Source organism: Mus pahari, chromosome 5 (genome assembly GCF_900095145.1).
Source record: "Mus pahari chromosome 5, PAHARI_EIJ_v1.1, whole genome shotgun sequence".
Classification (NCBI taxonomy): Eukaryota; Metazoa; Chordata; class Mammalia; order Rodentia; family Muridae; genus Mus; species Mus pahari.
Window position 1 is genome coordinate 10,479,874 of NC_034594.1, and position 25,879 is coordinate 10,505,752.

A 25,879-nucleotide genomic window follows, 5' to 3' on the forward strand; every position below is an offset into this window, starting at 1 on the left:
CCTGAATTTTTAATCTTAGCCATTTTGACTGGAGTGAGATGGAATCTCAGCGTTGTTTTGGTTTGCATTTCCCTGATGACTAAGGATTTTGAACATTTTTTCAGNTGTTTCTTAGCCATTTGGTATTCCTCAGTTGAGAATTCTTTGTTTAGCTCTGTACTCAATTTTTTAATGGGATTATTTGAATTTCTGGAGTCCAGCTTCCTAAGCTCTTTTTATATATTGGATATTAGTTCTCTATCAAATTTAGGATTGGTAAAAATCCTTTCCCAATCTGTTGGTGGCCTTTTTGTTTTGTTGACAATGTCTTTTGCCTTACAGAAGCTCTGCAATGTTATGAGGTCCCATTTGTCAATTCTTGATTTTACAGCACAAGCCATTGCTGTTCTGTTTAGAAAATTTTTCCCTGTGCCCATATTTTTGAGGCTTTTCCTCACTTTCTCCTCTATCAATTTCAGTGTCTCTGGTTTTATGTGGAGGTCTTTGATCCACTTGACTTGAGCTTTGTGCAAGGAGATAAGAATGGATCAATTCTCAGTCTTCTACATGATAACTGCCAGTTGTGCCAGCACCATTTGTTGAAAATGCTGTCCTTTTTCCACTGGATGGTTTTAGCTCCCTTGTCAAAGATCAAGTGACTATAGGTGTGTGGGTTCATTTCTGGCTCTTCAATTCTATTCCATTGATCTATCTGACTGTCGCTGTACCAGTACCATGCAGTTTTTATCTTTCTATACCTATTTTCTTTAGGTTTGGTCTTCTTATTTTGTCCTGGATTTCCTGGATGTTTTGGGTTAGGAGCTTTTTGCATTTTACATTTCCTTTGACTTGTGTCAATGTTTTCTATGGTATCATCTGCATCTGAGATTCTCTCTTCTATCTCTTGTATACTGTTGGTGATGCTAGCATCTATGACTCCTGATTGCTTTCCTAGGTTTTCTATCTGCAGAGTTGTCTCCTTTGTGATTCATTTATTATTGCTACTTCCATTTTTAGATCCTGGATGTTTTGTTCAATTCCTTCACCTATTTGGTTGTGTTTTCCTGTAATTCTTTAATGGGTTTTTGTGTTTCTTCTTTTAGAGCTTCTACCTGTGTTCTCCTATATTTCTTTAAGGGAGTTATTTATGTCCTTAAAGTCCTCTATCAGCATCATGAGATATGATTTTTAAATCCAAATCTTGCTTTTCTGGTGTGTTGGGGTATCAAGAACTTGCTGTTGTAGGAGAACTGGGTTCAGGTGATGACATGCAGCCATGGTTCATGTTGGTAAGGTTTTTGTGCTTGGCTTCCACCATCTGGTTATCTCTGGTGTTAGTTGGTCTTGCCGTTTCTGGCTTGTGCTTGTCCCTCCTGTGGGCCTGTAACCCTGTGTCAACACTCCTGGGAGACCAGATCTCTCTTGACAGGACTCTTGCAGAGAGGATTGTGGATCAGCCCCAGCTCCTGGGTGCAGACGGAAGCTGGAATGACCCTATCCTTGCTGCTCCACTGCTCCTGAGCCTTTTTTTCTCCTGACTGGTCCAGTCTTAGTCAGTCACTGGAGAGAAAATCAAGTATTAACTTATGTGAGATATTTTATTTAGTGTTCTTATTTATAAGGACTCAGAAGGAAACTTTTCATATTAATTCAGACAATATATGATATATAAAATTTGAATCCAGAATACTTGATCCAAATTTCCCATCATGTTTCTTACTATCTTTGTGTGACTGTGTATCTATCTATCTATCTATCTATCTATCTATCTATCTATCTATCTATCATCTACCTATCTATCTATCTATCTATCTATATGTATATATGTATACATATATAAACACACATATGGGAAATGCTCACTTAGTTGGAATAAAAATGTTTACATATTTTATATATTATAACCTTATTGATTATATTTCTAAATCATAATCATATGCCACATATTTAAATTATTGTAAATGTGGTAGGTAATCTGAGCTCTCTTCATGTATTTTACTTATTTTTTATCTTTCAGCATAGCAAATTATAAAGCACTATACAACACATATTTTGGACCGTTGGATATGTACATTCTTTGGAACTGAATAATAGCATTTGGCACTTATTTTTGGTGAATGAATTATATGTTGAAGTCACTAGAATTCTAACTATGACATGGAGATTGGTATCCTGTGAGTTTATTGTAAAGGTCTCTTGATAATTGTATAGTACTTTTATTGATCACTTATATTTCAAAACGTGATGTTTAAAATGTCCCTATCCTACCCTCCATCCACCTACAGTATCTATTCTGTTTCTTACCATAGCAATTTTTATTAAAAAATAACATTTAATTGGGTATGACTTACGTTTCTGAGGTTTAGGTCATTATTGTCATAGCAGGAAGCATACATAAAGCAGGGAAAGGGATTGCCACTGGATGTAGCTTGGCTATTTTGAACCACAAAGCCTATGCTCAGTGACACATTTCCTCCAAAAAGAACACACCTACTCCAGCAACACCCAAATCTCTTATTGTTACTCCCTAAGTATTCAAATATGAGTTAATGGCTAATATTGTTGTCACTACTACCTTCATTTGTTTATATTTATCAGTAATTAAACAATCTCAATAAAATGCTCAATAATATTGAGTACAGAATTACTGTCAAGTTGAGGGTTCCTTTTCAGAGTTGTCAGCCACCACATTCCCAGACTTTGGAGAAACTTCAGTTCAAAGCTGAAAGGCAGGGCACCATAACCATGTTTACTGGTTTCTACAATTAATTACTCCTGTCTAAAGGAAATGCAGGGACAAAAAGTGGAGCAGGGAGTAAAGGAAAATCCATCCAGAGACTGCCCCAACTAGGGATCCATCCCATCTGCAGACACCAAACCCAGACTCTATTGCTGATGATAAAAACTGCTTACTGACAAGAGCCCAGTATAGCTGTTCCCTGGGAGGTTTTGCCAGAATCTGACCAATATATCTGAGGATGCTTGCAGCCAACCATTGGACTGAATACAGGGACCACAATGGTGGAGTCAGAGGAAGGACTGGAGGAGCTGAAGGGGTTTGCAACCCCATAGAAAGAACCATAATATCCACCAACCAGACCCCCAGAGCTCCCAGGGACTAAGCTATCAAGAAAAGAGTATACATGGAAGGTCCTATGGCTCTAGCTCTATATGTAGCAGAGGATGACCTTGTTGGACATCAATAGGAGTGACGATCCTTGATCCTGTGAAGGCTCTATGCCCCAGTGTAGGGGAATTCTAGGGCATAAGGCAGGAATGGGTGGATGGGTGGGTGTGGGATGCTCCCTCTTCAAGTAGGAGGAGGGGGAGGGGTTAGAGAGTTTGCAGAATGGGAAACCAGGAAGGGGGATAACATTTGAAATGTAAATAAATGAAACAACCCATTAAAATACACTACTTTATATGATTGTTGTGGGATAACTGCCATGCAACTAATTTTATGTGGTACATCAGTAAGATGAGACAAGTAGTTGTACTGTGTAGCTGGCATTGAGGCCAGAAATAATACAGTACATTTTCCCCATCTATTAGTAATTTTAAATCATATTTATCGCTCATCATCCACAATCCAGCCTTGCTCTAATTCTACAGATCTATATCCCTGCGCCCCACTGATGGATTCACCGTAACTTCATAAAGCTATTTTCTATCACTGGTATCAGAAATGCCTGTGTTCTAGAGAACTATCCTCTAAGTCAAACTACTAGCATGTCCAGAAGTTTTGCTGGGACTTCTCCAAGAATATTCTAACAGTTCAACAGCTCCACCTCTTTTTCTTTTTAAATTATTTTATTAGATATTTTCTTCATTTACATTTCAAATGCTATCCTGAATGTCCCCTATACCCCCTACCCGCCCTGCTACCCTACCCACTCACTTCCACTTCTTGGCCCTGGGGCCCTGTATGGAGCATACCTCTTAACTATTTACGTTCACTCATAGAAGGAGGGCATAGAGTGGGTCATGGATCACTCATCCGGGTATTAATCAGTCCTTCCCAACTACTTATAAGTAATCATATCCCAATATCTTGTGATCATGTGATAGGAGCTAGTGCATATACGTAGGACTGATGATTGGGGAGGGGGAAGGATAACAACCATACAACCACGGGAAACCATCATCCCTGCACTCTGCAGTACTTCCAGAAGACTGGGTTAAGCAAACTTCTTATCTTTCTTATAACCTTTCACTCATTGCTAGGTGAGGAAGTACAATAAACTCAAGAGTTACCCAGGTGGAATTCAGTGGATTCATACCATGGTTTGTTATTGGAACCTCAGGAGGAGAAATAGACATTATTTAAGTCTCTCCCAGAAAAGGAATTTTAGCATCAGCTAAAGGCTCATTATGCATACTACAAGTCTACTGAAACCTGATATCAAGCCTATGCTTCTGGGGCTTAATTCGTAGCTGCCAAGCTGTCATAGTTCTGTTATTAAGTATTTGGAGACATAAGGTTCTTCCTTGTGTTTTAGTGAAGTGAGATATAAGGCACACCATTTTGTCTTAAATTTGAATGGGACATTAATGCTTTTATAGAATAATGAGTATATTCCAATGAACTTCCTTTTAGTAAAGAATTCTTAGGATTTAATTTCAATAACGCCAAGGCATTCAGCATACTTATTTGATCCAGTTGGGTCAGCACACAATCATCATGAATGAGCAAACATAATCATCTCACTTCCCAGACATGTTGTTACCATGAAAATATCTTACAGCATAAAGTGAGAGACAAAATGTTATTTTAGTGGGAAGAAATAAAATATACACTGTGTCTGGTTTGGAAAGAGCCCCTAGTCCTCCAGAACTTCTTGTCAGAAAGAATTGTGAAAACTTTCTTCATTTTAGTCCCTATGATATATATCAGGAGCAGTGTGAAGGTGTTGATTACATAGTCCATGTGAGTCACAGAAAGAACTAATCCTCAGCTTGAGATTTGTGTGGTCATCCTTAAGATAGTATTTCACCCTATGTACATTCAGTGAGGTGATTAAAATATTTCTAAACTATCCTCCTAGAATCTTCCATTTGCAGTAGAGGTGCTTAACACACAAAGTCATGCTTGTCCAAGGTCCAAAGAATAAGCTGCAGTAGTGCTAGTACTTAAAGAGAATATATCCAATAGTACTTCTCCCAAGCCTCAGAATAATTACAGAGGAGAGGGGTGGAACAGTACAAGAAAAACAATAGGTATTTGTTGTCTGCAAGGAGATATCTTCTTCATAGTTCAAGACAGCCACATACATTAAACTACAGTACTTGTGACATACACCACCTAAGAGCTGGTCAAGTTAAAGCAAGACATGATTACAACACAAAGGAAAGCATGAACTCTCACCCACAGCCAAGGACTGATTAGTAACTGAAACATGGTTGTTCAGTTCAGTTACCGCCAGAGTGATTTCCAAAGTGAAAATGAAGATCTCAGAAGATGGAAAGAACTCCCATGCTCATGGATTGGCAGGATTAGCATAGTCAAAATGGCCTTCCTGCGGAAAGCAATCTACAGATTCAATGCAGTCGCCATCAAAATTCCAGCCAAATTCTTCACTGAGTTAGAAAGGGAAATTTGCAAATTCATCTGGAATAATAAAAAACCTAGGATAGCAAAAACCATTCTCAACAATAAAAGAACCTCTGGTGGAATCACCATGCACGGAATTAAGGAATGCTGGGAGGGGGGAAGCAGTCTTCTCCAGGAAAAAGCACTCCAATTTGTTTTCCAATAACAGTAATTGGCCATGAAAACATACATATGACTACCATGATACACACTGAACAGGTTATATTTATGAAAATACACCCCACACACATATATACACATGTATATGCATGTGGTAGCAATTAATGATAAACAAAGCCATGCACATTAATGAAAACAAGAAGAGATATGTGGGAGTGTTTGGATAGAGGAAATGAAAGCAGGATATTATTCAATAAAATTTTAATATCAAAATCAAAAGAAAATATAAACAAGTTTGCATATGTCATAGGAGATAAGCATCAGTCATATTTAACAAAACACAGACAAAATATGACATCAAGACAAGGTTATGAAGAATTTAGGGAATAATACATATGTTGAAAAAAAAAGAGTGAGAACTCCAGGGTAACCTTACTTTTGTAATGTTGTTATTTCTCCTATTACTCTCCTATTACTCAAAAAGTAACACAAATATACTTTTATGGAACAGAGAAGGGAATAATTACAAAATAACTAAAAATTTTGTTTAGTTCCTGATAATAAATTATCAATATAATAAATATCATCAGATAATAAATTTCAGTAGTTTGCATTTTGAATTAAAATATTTATAAACTTTCATAATATATCTCTTCTAAAATTATCTATGCTTTTCTGATTTCCTACATATATTTTGTCTTTCTTTATATGTAAATATGGAACTGATCAATATCCTTTTACAAAGTCGATAATCTTAAACTGGTCTTTGGTACAGAATATCCTTTATGTCATAGATGAGAGCTAGCATGGTAGCCAGCAAAATCAGAAATGTATCAAACTAAGCTTTCACTTGTGTCATATTAAAACATAAATAAAATATCTGAGGCAATAAGTTGGACCTTGAGGAAACACCACATGCCATATTGGAAGGGAGCAAATCATATGTTGCTCAGTGAACAGAATTAAATATTTTTTCACAGCTCTTCAAAATTGTTCCTTCCCAAATATGTTTTGTTCATCATCATTTATTACAGCAATTGTACTCTAACTAAGATAATGGCCAAAGCCACTTTCAGCAGAAATGGGTTTATTTGGCTTGCAAATTAGTTTATCATAGATGTTATCAGGGCAGGAACTCAAGCAGGCACCTAAAGACAGAATCTGATGCTGCTTTGCTTTTTGATGGGTTCCTCGGGTTGTTTTCTCGAAATGCAAATCTAGGACTACCACCCTAGCAGCGGTATTGACCACAGTGATCTGGGCCCAACCACTTCAACCAAGAAATTCCTTAATAACCAAGAAAATGCTCCACAAAAAGGCTTAGGGTCCAATATAATAGAGGAAATTCCCTAATTTATATTTCCTGTTTTTTAATTATCTTTTGTCTGTATCTAGTTGACACAAAACAGGTACCACATTATGGTACCTGTCTTAGTTACTGTTCTATTGCTGTAAAGAGACTCCATGACCAAGGGAGCTCATGTAAAAGAAGGTATTTAATTGGAGGCTTACATATCACAAGCAGCAGAAACAGAGGCAAGCTCAAAGCTTGGTCACATTTCACTTTGCACATCATTGCTGTTTCCAGTGGCTTGCTTGACTCGAATCTGGTTGTATCTTGCATGGCATTTTATTTCCTTGAGAGAGAGAGAGAGAGAGAGAGAGAGAGAGAGAGAGAGAGAGAGAGAGAGAGAGAGAAGGTTCTTGAAGGGTTTTGATTCAGTGTATGGCTTAAAAGTATAGTCTGAACCTTTATGGGTTCCTACTGTGTTTGGAATGAAAGCAGAAGAGGTCATATGCTACATGACACTGACAGTGAGCTGTGCTGAGGTCTTCTGCTTCTAATACTCTCTATAGTTAGTACCTGTGCCTCTTTCAAGATAAATCTTGCTATTCTATATCCAACAGAAGGAACATAATAACAGTAGCAGTAACAAGAATTTTAATTCTTGTTGAGTTTAGTTTTGTTGTTATGGACTGTTTTTCTTTGACAACCAACACAAACATATCATGCAACATTTTCTTTTGGACTCCTAGAATACATAATTAATGTTGTTGTTGTTGTTGTTGTTGTTGTTGTTGTTGTTATTATTATAATTATTATCATCATTGCTGTTATCTTATCAGAAGTTTATAAATGAGAGCATCAGGGCACTGATGAGGAATCTTCATAAAGCAAAATAGGAGTTTTTATTAGCATAAATTATTGATAACAACATATCCTAGATATATATTTAATATGTTAACATTTCATATCAGTTTCTTTAAAAATAAACCAGAATAACCATCCAATTTTTCGGAAAGGTCATTGCCTAAAACTGTTTCTCCAACCTTCCATGTTGTCTAGTTTGGGGGATCAAAAGTGCTCTCTGAAATCTCACACATTGTGTTTTAGGTTGCTTAACCTGATTAGTGAAGAGCTACATAGAAAAAAGTAGGAGCTTCACAAAACATATTAGCACATGGAGTGTTCAAAACACACTTAATGAGAAGGTATCTGGTTTTCTTTACAATGTTCTGTCAGAGTGTTCATCATCTTTCTAGGAATTTCCTCAGTCATGGATACCATGGACACAGCCCACCCTTTGCAAAGCTGTAGAGAACAGTGATATTTTCACATGTACAGATGTAATTATTCAGTAGCTATTATTTATTAGGGAATAAGACATAAAAAAAGATTTCAGAGTTTTAGTTCATTATCATCATTAAAGGAAGCATAGCTGGAGGGAACACAATGGCAGGCAAGCATGGTCCTGGAGAAGTAGCTAAGATCTGCATCTTGATCATGAAGCCAGAGAAAGACACTGGACCTGAAAATTTGCCAGGTTTCCCTACCTAGGTACTGCTTATGTTTCTAAGTTTTACTGAAGAGATTGTTTGTGAGAGTCAGTATAAGTCTGACTTAAAAAATAGTTTCTTTTGTATGTAGTCAAATGTGCAATTGAACCTGTTTGCAGCTTAACATTTATGTGATTATATGCATATCTGCAAAATGCTCACAGAAAATGCATTAAAATTATACATGAGTGCATATATACATAATCTTTCCAATGCAATTTAAAATACATAAAATTCCACATGCTATTATTTTCTTTCAAGTTCTGTTTGAGGAGGAGGCATGATTTCACAATAAATAAACAAGGTACAGAGTGTTGCTTAATGCATAGAACACATTAGGACTTAAATCTCTGAACATTTTACAAAATAATTTATAAATCTGCAGTATTTTAGGTGTTTTATTAGAAGAACCATTTCCAACTTAAGCTCTAACATCATGCTTTAAATTATAAAAGAAAATTAGATGTGCCTATAAAAACTTGAACAGTTTTATATATTTAGGAATATATTAGAATGAGCTAAGAAATCATTTTTTGAGTTGGGATATACTAAGAGCTGTGTTTATTGCAAACACCTTTGCAGTGATATGTATCAGAAATATGTATTCCAATTCCTCATAGACCCTTGGCTATAAGTATGTAATACAAGTGATCATAAAATTTTGCATAATCATTGTTAGGTAACATCATATTATTGGAAAGTAAGTCACACAGGAAGAATCTACCATGTCCCTTATTGTGTACATTCTCATTAGTTCTTTGAGGATTTCCTACAGCATGGTTATATTCACTATCCTTTTCCCATAGGCATATTTCTTCCTAACCTTCCCTACTTGTAATATATCTTCCCCTTCCCTTTTAAAAACTCATCTATCCCATGAGTTATACTATTCATACACCTGAATGTGGAAAATGGAGCAAGGTAAAATTACCAGGAGCTACACTCTGAGATAAAACAGTCTCTCTTTTTCCCCAATTTTTTATTAAGTATTTGCTTCATTTATATTTCAAATGCTATCCCGAAATTCCCCTATATCCCTCCTGCTTCCCTACCTACCAACTCCCACTTCTTGGCCCTGGTGTTCCCCTGTACTAAGGCATATAAAGTTTGCAATTCCAAGGGGCCTCTCTTCCCAACAATGGCTGACTAGACCATCTTCTGCTACATATGCAGCTAGAGACACAAGTTCTGGGGGTACTGAATAGTTCATATTGTTGTTCCAATTGAACATAGTACTACCGGAGGATCCATCAATACCTCTTCTGGGCATATATCCGGAAGATGTTCCAACTGGTAATAAGAACACATGCTCCACTATGTTCATAGCAGCCTTATTGATAATAGCCAGAAGCTAGAAAGAACCTAGATGTCCCTCAACAGAGGAATGGATACAGAAAATGTGGTACATTTACACAATGGAGTACTATTAAATGAATTTATGAAATTCTTGGACAAATGATGTATCTGGAGGATATCATCCTTAGTGAGGTAACCCAATCACAAAAGAAGTCACTAGATATGCACCCACTGATAAGTGGATATTAGTCCAGAAACCTAGAATCCCCAAGATACAATCTGTAAAACACAAGAAAACCAAGAAGAAGGAACATCAACATGTGGATACTTCATTCCTCTCTTGAATAGGGAACAAAATAATGATGAAAGGAGTAACAGAGACAAATTTTTGAGCTACAATAAAAGGATGGACTTCCCAGAGACTACCACACCCAGGGATCCATCCCATCATCAGCCACCAAACCCAGACAGTATTGTACATGCCAGAAAAAAAAATTGCTGAAGGGACCCTGATATAGCAGCCTCTTGTGAGGCTATGCCAGTGCCTGGCAAACACAGAAGTGGATGATCATAGTCAGCTATTGGATGGAACACAGGGCCCACAATGGAGGAGCTAGAGAAAGTACCCAAGGAGCTAAAGGGGTGTGCAACCCTATAGGTAGAACAACAATATAAACTAACCAGTACCCCCAGAGTTCCTGTTTCTAGCTGCATATGTAGCAGAAGATGACCTAATTGTCCATCATTGGGAAGAGAGGCCCCTTGGTCTTGCAAACTGTATATGCCAGGGCCAAGAAGTGGGAGTGGATAGGTAGAGGAGCAGGGGTGGGGGGGAGGGTATAGGGAACTTTCTGGATAGCATTTGAAATGTAAATAAAGAAAATATCTAGACAAGTCCCTTCTGGTCTGTGCCAGCACAGGGTCACCTAGGTCGTGGAGTTGACGGACACCCTCAAGGTCCCTAGAAGACTGCCCACATGATATTGGGATCACTGGTGAGTGGAACAAAACATCTGTTCCAATCCAATCATGCAGATTCTGAGACAGCAGAAGGGAAACAGAGAGCTGGCCTGACCAGGGGCACAGGTCCCTTCCAGTCTGAGCCAGCGCTTGGTCACCTGGGGCAAGGAGTCGGTGGAAACCCCCAGGGTCCCTTGTGAACTGACCAGGCAATCTTTGGATAGCTGGTCAATGGAATGCAACTTCTGCTCAGGTCCAGTCATGCATGGGACCTGAGACAGCAGAAGGAAAGCAGAGAGCCAGTCTGACCAGGAAACAAGTCCCTTCTGGTCTGTGCCAGCACCAGGTCGCCTGGTGCGTGGAGATAGCTGATGTCACCAAGATCCCTGGAGGAATGCCAAACGATTTTGGGAACACTGTGGAGGCAGCTGAGAGCTCGGGAGGAATCTCCACACCTTAGTTCCTCAGGATCAAGGGTGAGTGGAACACAATCAACTCCAGAGAATCCAGGTGGGGCTTGTGCCAGCAGGAACAGGGACAAAGGTACACCTCTTGTCCAGTGGCAGGTTTCTGGTTCGGTCGGGGCCACCCCTCCCATATCTCTTCATAACCCCAGTGGAGGACACTGAGTGCTCTGGCAGACTCTCCACAGCACAGGTCCTAGGGATCACAGGTGAATGGAACACAATCAACTCCAGAGAATCCAGCAGAGACAGAAGAGCACTCTGGAGGACCCTCCACACCTCAGGCCCTCAGCATCAGGGGAGGAGAGACGGCCTACAGGGAGGGCTCTGACCCCAGGATTCAGAAGGATGGTCAGAGCTCCAGACTCCTGAATAGCTACTTTGCAGGAGGAGAGCTTGCCTGCAGAGAGTGCTCTGACCACTGGGAATCAGGGGAGAGTTGGATACCCAGGAGTGCTGACAGAGGCTAACAGAATCACAGGAGGAAAAAGCTTCAGCCAGAGACAGCTTGAACAATAACACCACAGATTTCCAGATGGCGAAAGGCAAGTGTAAGAATCTTACTAAGAGAAACCAAGAGCAAGAAGCTGAACTCCAAAAATTCAAACAACCTCATTAAAAAATGGGGTACAGAGCTAAACAAAGAATTCTCAACTGAGGAATACCAAAGGGCAGAGAAGCACTTGAAAAAAATGTTCAACATCCTTAATCATCAGGGAAATGCAAATCAAAACAACCCTAAGATTCTACCTCACACCTGTTAGAATGGCAAAGATCAAAAATTCAAGGGACAGCAGATGCTGGCGAGGATGTGGAGAAAGAGCAACACTCCTCCATTGCTGGTGGGATTGAAACCTTGTACACCCACTCTGAAAATCAGCAGGTCCTCAGAAAACTGGACATAGTACTACTGGAAGATCCAGCAATACCTCTTCTAGGTATATACCCAGAAGGTGTTCCAACTGGTAATAAGGACACATGCTCCACTATTTTCATAGCTACCCTATTTATAATAGCCAGAACCTGGAAAGAACCCAGATGTCCCTCAACAGAGGAATGGATACAGAAAATGTGGTACATTTACACAATGGAGTACTACTCAGCTATTAAAAACAATGAATTTATGAAANTCTTAGGCAAATGGATGTATCTGGAGGATATCATCCCGAGTGAAGTAACCCAACCACTAAAGAACTCACTTGATATACACTCACTGATAAGTGGGTATTAGCCCAGAAACCTAGAATGTCCAAGATACAATCTCCAAAACACAAGAAAATCAAGAATAAGGAAGACCAACACGTGGATACTTCATTCCTCCCTAAAATAGGGAATAAAATAACCATGAAAGAAGCTGCAGAGACTAAGTTTTGAGCTAAGTTGAAAGGATGGACAACCCAGAGACTGCCCCACCCAGGGGTCCATCCCATAATCAGCCAACAAACACAGACACTATTGCATATGCCAGCAAGATCTTGCTGAAAGGACACTGATGTAGCTATCTCTTGTGAGGCTATGTCAGTGCCTGGCAAATATAGAATTGGATGCCCACAGTCATCTATAGGATAGAACACAGAGAGCCCAATGGAGGAGCTAGAGAAATTACCCAAGGAACTGAAGGGTTCTGCAACCCTATAGGTGGAACAACAATATGAACTAATTATTACCCCCAGAGCTTGTGTCTCTAGCTGCATATATATCAGAAGATGGCCTAGTCAGCCATCGTTGGGAAGAGAGAACCCCTGATCTTGCAAACTTTATATGCCCCATACAGGGGAACGCCAGGGCCAAGAAGTGGGAGTGAGTGGGCAGGGGACCAGGGTTGGGGGGATGGTATAGGGGTCATTCGGGATAGCATTTGAAATGTAAATGAAGAAAATATGTAATAAAATAATAATAAAAATAAAAAATAAAATATTTAATAGAAATTAAGATAATTACAAAAAAGAGAAATGCACTTAAACAAACAACTAAAAAGAATAAACTTATCATCTAATATAGATCAGATCATAGATTTAATTATCAAATATGATAACCCCTAGCTTTGCTTATTTCTTTTGGCATGTTGCCAAATTTTAAATATTACAATGAAAATAATACTACTAAATTGCTCACAATTTTCTTTTTTTTCCTGTTTGTTTTAGTTGGAATTTCCAGTTCATATAATATAATAACTATGAGAAATAATTAATGAACTACTTATTCCAATTAATAAGTAAACTTTTTGTATGTTTATGATAATATAGGGAGGTTAGAAATGACTAAAAATAAGACTAATTAACATTAGCTCACAAAATTTTTGCTTTTTCAGAATAACACCTAAAATTACCTTAAAAGCAATTCTCAAGCATACGTATTTTGTTACTCATTATAGTAACTCATTATGCACAATGCATGTTGACCACTAGACCTAATACCTCATAATTGAAAGTTTTAACCCTTTGACTAACATTTTATCTACTCCCTTACCTCCCAGCCTTTGAAAATAATGTGCTATTTTCTGCATTTGCAAATAGTATACTATTATCATAAAACTATTTTAATGTTTTCTGTTATATATATATTTGTCTGCTTGTAGACAAGAAGGACTATATTTTTATTATACAAAACTGTTTAAAATCATTCACATCTATATATACACTGACATATAGAGTGGTTATTATTTGAAAACTGCATTACAATGATTCTTAAATAAAATAAATATAGCTTTATTCCAATCATAATGAACAATCCATAATTTATATTTTATTCTTTGCATTAGTTCTGTAAATACCCAACCACAAACTGAAATTTTCATATGTATAATTCACTCACGTTTACACGAATGAATTTGTCTTCCTCACTATGGTAGAATATATCAATTTATCAATTTATCTTCAAGTATACCTTATTCATTAAGTGTTCCCTGACAGAAATGTAAACTAGAGAAAATATACTCTAGTGTTTCATATTTTTTCTTTTACTATCAAAGTCTGTTTCAGTAATTATGTTGTAAAGTCTTGTCAAATGATGGTGAGTCATTTATTTTAGGGTGAAAACTTCAGGACATTCTGGAGCTTTCTTGAGAAAGCTACTTCTCCATCCATCAACAAGTGGTTTCTCTGCCTTATGGAAAAGCACATCTGCAGTGGGAACCAGGAGATAAAGGAGAAAAACCCCCAGAGTTCCAGTTCTCTGGGCGGGCAGACACTGAAGGACTGCCACACACTTTCCATAAGGCCCAGTTCGGTGTCTGGCTGTGTGAAGCCACTGAATCACAGTTCGGAGGGGTGTGGACAAGGGGCAGTCCTAGATAACTGGTTCTCAGTCTCCAGAATCCCACAATGGATACTGCAGATGAGCTGAGAACAAATGTGGACCCCCTGGGTGGCTCATAAGCCCCTGGGCAAAAGGGAGGAAAGGGCAGGGAGAGAGGGAGGTGCTGTGTGGTTCCTACAAGGGCAAGAGTCCTTGGTCCAGTCTGTGGGTGGAGCACAGAAAGGCCTTCCATCAGGAGGTTAGAAGCAGCTCTTTAGGAGAAAGCCTATCCCATCATTCAAGCACAGTGGGCCTTGATGAGCAGAGACAGTCAGTCTATGGTTTGAGAGTTTTGTTGTAGAAAGGCAGGGGGAAAGAGATAAAGTAGAAAGAGAGAGAGGCCAGTCATGGCCACGTGGAGAGAGTAGGAAAGGGAGAGAAAGAAGGAGGGCCATAGAGTCAGAAAGGTGAGAGCTTAAAGAGAGCAAGGAGGGGGCCAAGCAGTTCCTTTTATAGTGGACTAGGCTATCAGGTAACTGTGGGGAGGACCGTACCTTGCTATAGTCAAGTAACTGTGGGGGTGGAGTCTAGCCAGAATGCCAGAAGCTTGGGACATTATCTGTGTGACTTATAGTCTCAGAAGCACAGAGTTGGGACCACTGTGGTATCAGGCACCTGACTCTGGGAACGCGACTTGCTTTTCCATCCCTTGTAGAGCTTTCTACTAGGTTGCTGGAGCAAGCCTCATTCAACCAAAATAGAACTGCCTATCACAGTCCCACATACATCCATGTACATGAACCCACAAACATGATTGATATTCACTATTGGTTATTTTGTCCCTTAGAACTTTGTTTAGTACAGAATATCCATCCATTTCCACAAGATTTAGCTTTGGCTTTATCAGTCCCATTAATTAAAAGTCAAATGCTTTTCCAAGTGCTGCATCCAAAAGGCAAAATCATTGGAAGCCTGGGTCCATCTCTTTTTGAAAATTAAAATAAAGCCTTAAAACATATTCAAAAATATAATCAAGAGGAAATTATACCAGGTTGTATCACATCTATAGCATCAGTGATTATGATGTAGAAGGAACATGATTAAAGAAAGAATTATTTTTAAAACTTTATCCTCATAAAGTTTCCATAGTATATTCAATTATTTCTATGATTTGACTAACTTGATATATTTATAATGGTGACTATATTTCACATTAAATATGATGTAGCTATTTTACTGGAACTTAGTAATAGCTTATATTTTTCCAAACTGGTAAACAACTTGGTTTTACATTTGGAAGTTGAAATAGGTAAAATTTGGACTAAGAGATTTTAGCAAAAGAGATATGAGTTCATTCCTCTGTTTGCTAGACACGTAATACCAGATGAGTAAGTTTATTCTTGGCACTTACAATTGCCACATGTATAAAGTATGTTATAAAGGTAAGAATTCTACATATCTTGAAGGAGTTTTAAAAGGTACCAATAGACAGAGAGTATAAGTTATGTAAGTTGACAAACCTTAATTGCCACTAAGAATAAAGTTATTAATCATCATTAAGATCCATAGTGTATTTAGGCAAGTAGGGTAATAATGCATCTTTTAAAATTATATGCCAGCAGATAGTAATGAAAATTCAAAGACAGTGATGACACTGAATGCCTGTAAACCTGACTTTGATTTATCTTCACAATGCTTTGAGATTATCAGTTTTATTATATGATAATTTCTCAAATGAAATTATTTGGATGTGATAGATCTCAAATATATATCCTGTTTTCATTAAAGTGACATTTATTAAAATTGTTTTTGAAAACCATAATGCACTATGCACTTGATTGTGTTACATCACATTATATCAACACTGAATCCAAGTATTTTTTGTTTCCTGTTCATGATCTCTTTAATTTTTATCATGAAAATATTAACAGATCAAAAATATTTCAAATGTCATAACTAATAAGCATGCAAAACTGAAGTCAGAAGCATGCTTAATACAAAGACTACTTTGTTAAATGTCTTGTTGACTAAAAGAACCATATACTTCTAAGGATGTTGCACTAAAAGTCACATACTTGCAAACATTGATATATGTAAGGCAAACGTTCATTAAGAAAAGAATGTGGAAATCTTGTTTATGGTGATTCAGTACAATACCTAAAGTCTGATATGTCTCAGCAGCCTACAATCACTAAGAGTTTCACGAAATACATACAGAATCTGAATTCAGTCATTGCAGACAGTATTTCCTAATTTCAGGAAATTAGGTATAAAATAAATTCAATTATGTGCAGTTCATTAATCCTGCTCTAATGTAAATATCCTGATATTATATTTCAATGAAATAATTTCATTAAAATCCAAGGAAAAAGCATAAAAACCATTGTTATTTTTTCAAATTTATTGTAGTTGTGAATGTCCATTAGGATTTATAGAAAGAAAGAGCAATAAAGGAATAAATGAATTTGTCTCTAGTCCATGCATGAATATAATTCTCTATCTTTAGTTTCCTACCTTTGGGCAATTCATATCTCTGAGCCTGTTCTTCTACACTAGGGTTTTGTCATCAGTACTGTAACCCCTGTGATCTGTTCAATGAGCCTTGCAAAACAAGTCAACATGCTTGATGTTAGCAGATGGAAGCCATTATTTTGTTTGTAGAGAAGGTAAGGACTTATATTTGTTTTACTGTTTTTATGCTATTCTCCCCATGAGATGATGGGCAATTAGTAATGATTGAGAAATTTCTCTATACATTTATCATTAGGAGAGTTCCTGATTGGAAGTTCAAGTTTAAGAGTATTCTGAATTTGAGAGATGATTCATGGTATGAAATGAATGCCAGAAATCTTGATGACCCAAGTTCAGTTCTCCAGAACACTTGTTAAGTCAGAAGTTACACATATACATCAATAATTGCAGTACTCCTTCAGTAAAATGGGAGGACATTCCAAAAAAATCATCCTTAGTGAAGTACCACAGGCCTCATAATACAAATACGGTATATATTCTCTTATATATGATGTTAACATTTAAGCCATTGATAGGATATAGGGAGGAGAAGAAAACCTACCAAAGAATGGGCAATCAAATGTATAGCTCTGGAGAGACATGGAGGATATTAGAGCTGGAGAATTGAAGAGGAAGAAGGAGAGTAAAATGGGTAATGGAAAGAGCACCACGGGAATGGGCAACTAATACTTAGGGTTCTTTGAAGGATCATAGAAGATCAAAGTCTACTGTTGTAGAAGCTTCTGAAAGTATATATTTCAGATGGAGTCATCAAATAGTGGGGGAGAAAATGACCCAATAGACATCTTTCAGCGAGAAGTGAAATTTCTAGTGGCAGAAATGGGTTACATTATTGAGTTTTTAGCCAAAGGGGGCACAATGGAAATCCCAAAACAACTCAGGCAGTTACCAAACCTATTGGTTTCTTTCCAGAAACTCATAATAAAGCCTTATTCTGAAGAGACTAACTCTCTATCTCATAGAACAAGGAGAAACAAAATCAGGTATCTTCAAACTAGACTATCCCGTTCCCCCATTAGTAGTGTTCATTGTACTACAACCTATCCTATATATGACCAGAGGAGTCAAAAACCACTAACCCTTCTATAACGCTTTTGACTTACAATGGTATCCTGCCTATATAATATGCTGATACTATGGCACTTAAGTGTGCTTCATTTACCCAATGATATTCCACTAGGGAAAACTATTATTTTCCTTGAAAATGGATATCCTTTCCAAGTATCTTCTTGGGTAGGAATGGCAGATTTGTGTCACCTCCTTTCTCAGCTCTGGGACCCCAACTGGGCATACCTGTGCATGCTGCCATAGTCTTCCTGGTACCCCTGGAGGAGGAAGAGGAAAGATTGTAGCAGTTAGAGGGAATGGAGGACACCAACAGAACATGGCCCAATAATTAACTAATCAGAATTCATAAGGCTACACAGAGACTGAAGTGTCCACATGTGTCTGTCGCAGGTCTTTTGTAATTGTGGGAGCTGGTGTTTCTCTGACTGTTTTGGCTGTTTTTGAGTCTCTTTCCTTTATTGACTTGCCTTATAGAGCCATGGCAGTAGACTTTTTGTCTTTTCTTTTTATATCTTGTTTTGCCCTGTTTGGCTGTCACCTCTTTAAGACCAGCTCTTTTCTGAAGGGAGATGGAGTTGGAGTGGATCTGGGAGGGGGCATAGAGGGGCCCTTGGAGAATTGGAGGGATATAAACCGTGGTTGGGATATATTGCATGAAAGAAATATCCATTTTCAACAAAAATGTTTTGTATTCATAAATTTCTAAATGTTAGTAACCCAAAGTGTGGTTTTCAATCATATTACTATTATAGAAATGCTTATTTAAACTAAATTTACAAATTCAGCCTTTGTAGCTGTATATTTGTGGTGAGAGTTTTCACGTCAAATTGATAAAAATGTAGTCATCTAGTAGGAGGTAACTTCACTGAGCAAATGCCTTCTTAAGATCAGGCTGTAGGATAGTCCTTAGAGCAGTTACTTAGTTATTAGTAATTGATTGGTGATGGACAGTGCATTGTTTGTGATGCCAATCCTGGGCTGGTGGTCCCAGCTTCTAAGATAAAGCAGTCTAAGTAAATCATAAAGACCAGGCCAGTGATTGCCACAGACCCCCGAACTCCGATCAGCAGAGATGGGGAGAAATGACACAAATGCCAAGGAAGGTTCCAGATTTCTTCTTTATCTCTCTGAGCAGCAATTCCCTCTCCCTCTCACAAACAGCTTTCTCTAACCCTCTCCTGGCTCCAACTAAACCCAACTGAACTCTTCTCCTGCTTGTTCCAACTTAACTGTTTTTTTCACACAGCATTCTCCTCCCTCCCCCCTGGGGGGGGCACATCCTGTTTCTCTCAGTCCTCAGAGCTCCTTCAAAACAACATTCTCCCTCCTGCCGGGATGGTGGGGGTATCCTGTTTTCAGTCCTCTGACCTAATCCCTCCCCCCTCTCCTGGATCCAGTCAGAGTTCAGCCAGGGTGGGTGGTGATAGTCCAGTAACTCAGCAGGCAGACAATACATGACCAGCAGGTTCAGATTCTTGCAGCCAGGGAACATGGGACTTGGCATCCCCACTTGCCACATAGAGTTCAGGCTCAGACTCTTGGCAAATAGGGATCACAGGGCTTGGCACACTCACTCCCAAGTGATCAGTATTCATCCATGGCCTCAGCTTCTGCCTTCAGGATTCCACTCCATTTGAATTCCTATCCTGATTTCCTTCAGTGATAGACTGTGGATGTGAAAGAATAAGTTAAATGAATGCTTTGTTCCACAAATTGCTTTTGGTCACTGTTTCATTACAACAATGGTAGCCCTAGGCAATACAATATCAAAACTAAAGAGACCATTTATCCTACACCATGTTTAGGCAACCACATTGGTGAGAGTTCATGGGTATAGCTTCTGAAATTTCAGAGAAGAACAATCTCACAGAAAACTTTCTGCTCCTTTGGCCATTACGATCTCCATGCCACAAAGACAGCATCTCTGTTGTGCTAGATGTCACTGTAAGTGGTCAGTGTTCCTAGCTGAGTAAATATGGAGTCAAGGGAGGAGTGAGTGCAATATGTTAAGAGCATATCTCTGAATTATTGCTCAGGGTGTTACATTGCTTTATCCAGTCTCCCACAATTTAAATATGAGTACAAGCAAAATGCCTGAAATGATTAACAAGGAAACTACCTTCCTGTACAATGTAAGTGATATTCAGGTTCACCTTGAGGACCAGCAAGTACACTTTTTTGGATCACTGCCTAGCTTTTTCATCAGAGCATGCATAAACTATTTTGATTAGAATGATTGGCAATTTCAGAGAAAATAATATAATCCATTTTGATGCAATGTAAGCTACTAATAATCATAGAAATAAGCACCAGTCAAATTGTGTTCATGGTTTGGAAAACAAAGTAAGTCATTCTGTTTTCCTTTTTATTTGAACATAGGTAATTTTATTTTCTCTATATAAATATCAAATATTAGTGAGTGGAACATAGAAAAAAAGATGCATATAACCATAATAATCTAATACAAGTCTGATTTCTATGTAACCTTATTTGTTTGAGGACATTTCTGTGATTGAAAGAAATCATTGCTCTACAAAAGAAAAATAGTGCATAGTAAAGCGCACAGTTTCCTGAAAGCAAACAAGTTTTATTTATTTAGTATATAATAAGTTTATGCATCTAAAGTTTTATTTTATACTCCTTATAATTTCTTATGCCACTAAAACTATGCTCTGCATAAATACATGCGTGCGTGCACACACACACACAGACACACACACACATACCTGCCCTACTGCAGTTGCTCATTGGGAAAAGACAACAGACCCAGAAATTGTATTTTATATTAAATCACTCAAAATCATTTCCTACCCACTAATATTTGATATTTATATAGGGAAAATTAAATTACCTATTTTCTAAAAAGACAGGAACATTGGTTTACTTTGTTTTCCAAAACATGAACACAGTTGGGCTGGTGCTTATTTATTTCATATAACATGTCAGTTTGCGTGATGATGTTTCTTTCAATTTTAAATGTGTTCCCCAAATGGGATCTTGAAAAATTCATTAAATTTTCCCTCTGTGTCTCTCTGTGTCTGTGTCTGTCTCTCTGTTTGTCTGTCTGTCTCTCTCCCTTTGTGTGAGTGTACGTGTATGTGTGTGTGTTTCTCTCTCTGTCTTTCTCTGACAGAACCATCCACATGGACAGGTGCACATACACATGTACACATGATATCCATTTTCTATTTCTTATTTGTATATATAAATATCCCCTTGATAAGGGCTAATTCAGTTGAAAGACCTACCTATATAGGAGATTTCTCATTTTTCATAAGTATAAACTAATCTCTCTTCTTCATAGAGCAGATGATCTCAGGTATTACGTGACATTAGCAAAAGGCATCCTATTATATTTCCCATTATTTCCATGAAGTTCTCCTACAGCTTGAAACTTATTTTGTCATAATGAATCCCAGTTCATTAAACCACTTTCCTCCTACATATTCCCTTGTGTATAAATGAGTAATCACAGTTAATTCTTGGGAGAAACCAATATATGGCATGTAGTAATCCCCACCCTTCTGAATACTGTGGTTCATCAATGTTTCTTCATGTGACTGGAAGAATGGAATTCAGAATTCTTTGGAATTGAACTTGAAAAAACTTTTCTTTATATGATGATTATAGATTTAGTATAGTCAATCACCAAGTCAACTTTCCACAACAAAGATTTATAAGCAGAAAAAATGGTTTAAAAATAAGTCTCTGCATAATTTAAACTTGCTCTTTCTTTCCTCCACCTCTTATTGTGTCCCTCTAATCTTTCTACAATTTTTGGCCTCATTCTTTAGTGTTGTTTCATATAACTATACTACCAAGACATAAAAACAGATATAAGTCCATAATATACCTCAGTGAATCCATTTAGTATTGCTAACATATGTCTGCATTTACGTCTGATCATTTGGGATTTGGTAACCTATCAGAGTCTCATTCCCATAGATAACTGACTTTCTCTTTCTCAAAAGCAATTAATCAACAGAGGTACTTCCTTTATTGGTGGACATTTCTGGATTTCTTCCTTGTACCTGTTATAAAATCTGTCCTTCTCATTTTTTTTTGTGTCTTGTTTATACAATCATATTGGTAAGAATTCATGCATATAGCTTCCTTCCCTTTTATATGTAGAAGGAACTATCTCATAGCAGACATTTTAGTCCTATGATTCTCACAGTCTTTCTCCCCACCCTAAAGCAATGTTCCTTGAACCTTAGGTTGAATGTGTTGTAAATGTTTCAGTATGGCTAGGAAGCAGACCATCAGTTTTCCTCTGTATTTTGATCAGTTGGGCTTTCTGTATTTATATCTGTAATTATATCTATTGCATAAGAAAATATCTTTAATGAGGAATGGGAACTACATCTATCTATGGTATAAGGATAAGCACTCTTTGTGATAATACCAGCTTAGTAAAGAAAAGCATTATGTTCTTCTTTTCTCTAGGTTCTATGTCCTCTGTAGGTTCAGGTAATTGACTAGGTTAAACTGAAGGTAGGTATTCCTTCCAATTAAGGTCTTAAGTCTAAGGGTTACCTCCCTGGATTTGAGTACCATAGTTGCTCCTTTAGGAATGTATTGTTCTTCTGATGATTATTGTAGTTCACAGGCATTACAGCTCATCAGAATCATTTGTTTTTCTCCCTTGGCAACTTGCATATGTTCTTCAGGTAATATGAAATGTGTCTCCAGATAAGGAAACTTCTGTATCAGATCTAGCTCTATTCCTTTAAATCCTGTCTCTGAAATCTTTTATAACTGTAGAAATAAAGTTTTACAATGGTAATGACAAGAATGTCTATTGTTTGAGTTTGTTGTGAACTATCTTCTGTAACAAATCACATGCCTGATACTGAGGTATTTTGAATTTATGTTTATTTCATTTTCTAGTTCTCAGTTGTTTGTTACTCAATCATATAAAATTCTGATATTCCTCCCAGCAGTCTGATACCAACAGATTGAGCAAAGATCTTTACCAATCCTACATCAGACAGAGGGTTAATATCCAATAAATACAAAGAACTCAAGAAGTTAGACTCCAAAGAACCAAATAACCCTATTAAAATGGGGTACACAGTTAAACAAAGAATTCTCAACCGAGGAATACCAAATGGCTTAGAAGCACCTAAAGATATGTTCAACATCCTTAGTCATCAGGGAAATGCAAATCAAAATGACCCTGAGATTTCACCTCATACCAGTCAGAATGGCTAAGATCAAAAACTTAGGTGACAGCAGACACTAGTGAGGATGTGGAGAAAGAGGAACACTCCCCCATTGTTTGTGGGATTGCAAGCTGGCACAATCACTCTGGAAATCTGTATGGTGGTTCCTCAGAAAACTGGACATAGTATTACCTGAGGTACCACTCCTAGGCATATACCTAAAAGATGCTCCAACATATAACAAGGATATATATTCCACTATGTTCATAACACCCTTATTTATAGTATGAAGAAGCTGAAAATAACCGAGATGTCCTTAAACAGAGAAATGGATATAGAAACGTGGTACATTTACACAATGAAGTACTACTCAGCTATTGTACTGGCTGGTTCTGTGTCAACTTCACACAAGCCGGTGTTACCACAGAAAAAGGAGCTTCAGATGAGAAAATGCCTCTATGAGATCCAGCTGTAAGCCCTTTCCTCAATTAGTGACCAAGGGGGAGAGCCCTTTGTGGGTGGTACCATCTATGGGCTGGTAGTTTTGGGTTCTATAAGAAAGCAAAGTGAGCAAACCAGACGAAGCAAATCATTAAGAAATATCCCTCCATGTCCTCTGTATCAGCTCCTACTTTCTGACCTGCTTGAATTCCCACCCTGACTTCCTTTAGTGATAAACAGCAATGTGGAAATGAAAGCTGAATAAATCCTTTCCTTCCCAGCTTGATTCTTGTTCATGATGTTTTTGCAGGAATAGAAACCCTGATTAAGACAGCTATTAAAAATAATGAATTCATGAAATTCTTAGGCAACTGGATGGAACTAGAAACTATCATCCTGAGTGAGGGAACAGAATCACAAAAGAACTCATATGGTATGTACTCACTGGTAAGTGGATATTAAACCAAAACCTCGGAATTTCAACTATAAAATTCACAGATCGCATGAAGGTAAAGAAGAAGGAAGACCAAAGTGTGGATGCTTCAGTCCTTCTTAGAAGGTGGAGGAAAATATTCATGGAAGGAAATACACAGACAAAGTTTGGAGAAGAGACTGAAAGAGAGCTCATTCAGAGACTGCCCCACATGGGGATCCATGCCATATACAGTCACCAAACCCAGACACTATTGTGAATACCAAGAACTGCATACTGACAGGAGCATGATATATCTGTCTCCTGATAGGCTTTTCCAAAGCCTGACAAGTACAGAGGTAGAAGCTTGCAGCCAACCATTGGACTGAGCCCAGGGTCCCCAATGGAGGAGTTAGAGAAAGGACTGAAGGAGCTGAAGGGTTTTGCAACCCCACAGGAAGAACAACAATATCAACCAACCAGAAACCCCAGAGCTCCCAGGAAATAAACCACCAACCAAAGAGTACACATGGAGGTACCCATGGCGCTAGCTGCATATGTAGCAGAGGATGGCCTTGTCCATCAATGGGAGGAGAGACCCTTGGTCCTGTGAAGACTTGATGCCTCAGTGTAGAGGAATGCCAGGGTAGAGAGATGGGAGTGAGTGGGTAGGTAAGTAGGTGGGTGGGTGGGGAACACCCTCTTAGAAGTAGGGGGAGGAAGTATGTGATAGCGTTTTTTTGTTGTTGTTGGTTTTTTTTTGTTGTTTGTTTTTTTTGGGGGGGGGAGACTGTTAAAGTGGATAGCATTTGAAATGTAAGTAAAGATAATATCCAATTAAAAAGTATATTTTACTCATAAAAATACTTTAATCTTGTATAACAATCACAATAGTACATATTTTCAAGAGAATTAGGTAAACGGTAAAGATTGAATATTCTGAGGTCATAGTCTAGTTCCCAATAAAAGTAAAAAATTACCACATGAGACTTAAGTAAGTAAAACAGACCTTTAGGTAAAATTTGTGAATATGCTTATTAGTAGCATATATTAGTTTACTGTATTAACTAATGCAATATATGTTCAGTTTAAAGACATTTAATTCTCGAAATTTATTTATTATTCATTTTGTAAAAATAGAGATATTTGAAACTTTCTATTTTAAAATATGGATCATTTTAGAAGGCATAACAAATGTGTATCAAATATTTTCATTTACTGCAAAAAAAAAAAAAAAAAACCCACAAAACACAAAACAAAACAAAACAAAACAAAAAGCAGTCTTAGCTTCCCAATGTCCCAACCCTATCCATGTGTCTCTAGGGGGAGTTGAGGAAATTTTTCTTAAAACAAGACTTTGCTAAGAAGTAAAATGTAGAAGTTTAGGGCTGTTTTACTGTGCTATCATTGAAGACAGAAACATCATCTCCCTGTACTCTTGGTTTACCACTGGAATACTAATTCTGAAGGAGTCTTAGTATCCAGGGAGACAGTTTTATTTAAAAGCACCTATGTATCCATGTCCCAACAGGACTACCTTCTCTGACCTTAGTGGGAGAGGCTGAAGCTGGCAGAGACTTGATGGGCCAGGGTATGGGGATACCAAGGGATGCCCTGCCCTCTCAGAGTAGAATGGGACAAGGATGGGGAGAGAGTCTTTGTAAGGGGGGGGATATTTGGGATGTAATATAGATAGATAGATAGATAGATAGATAGATAGATAGATAGATAGATAGATAGATAGACAGATAGATGGATAGGTGTGTGTGTGTGTGTG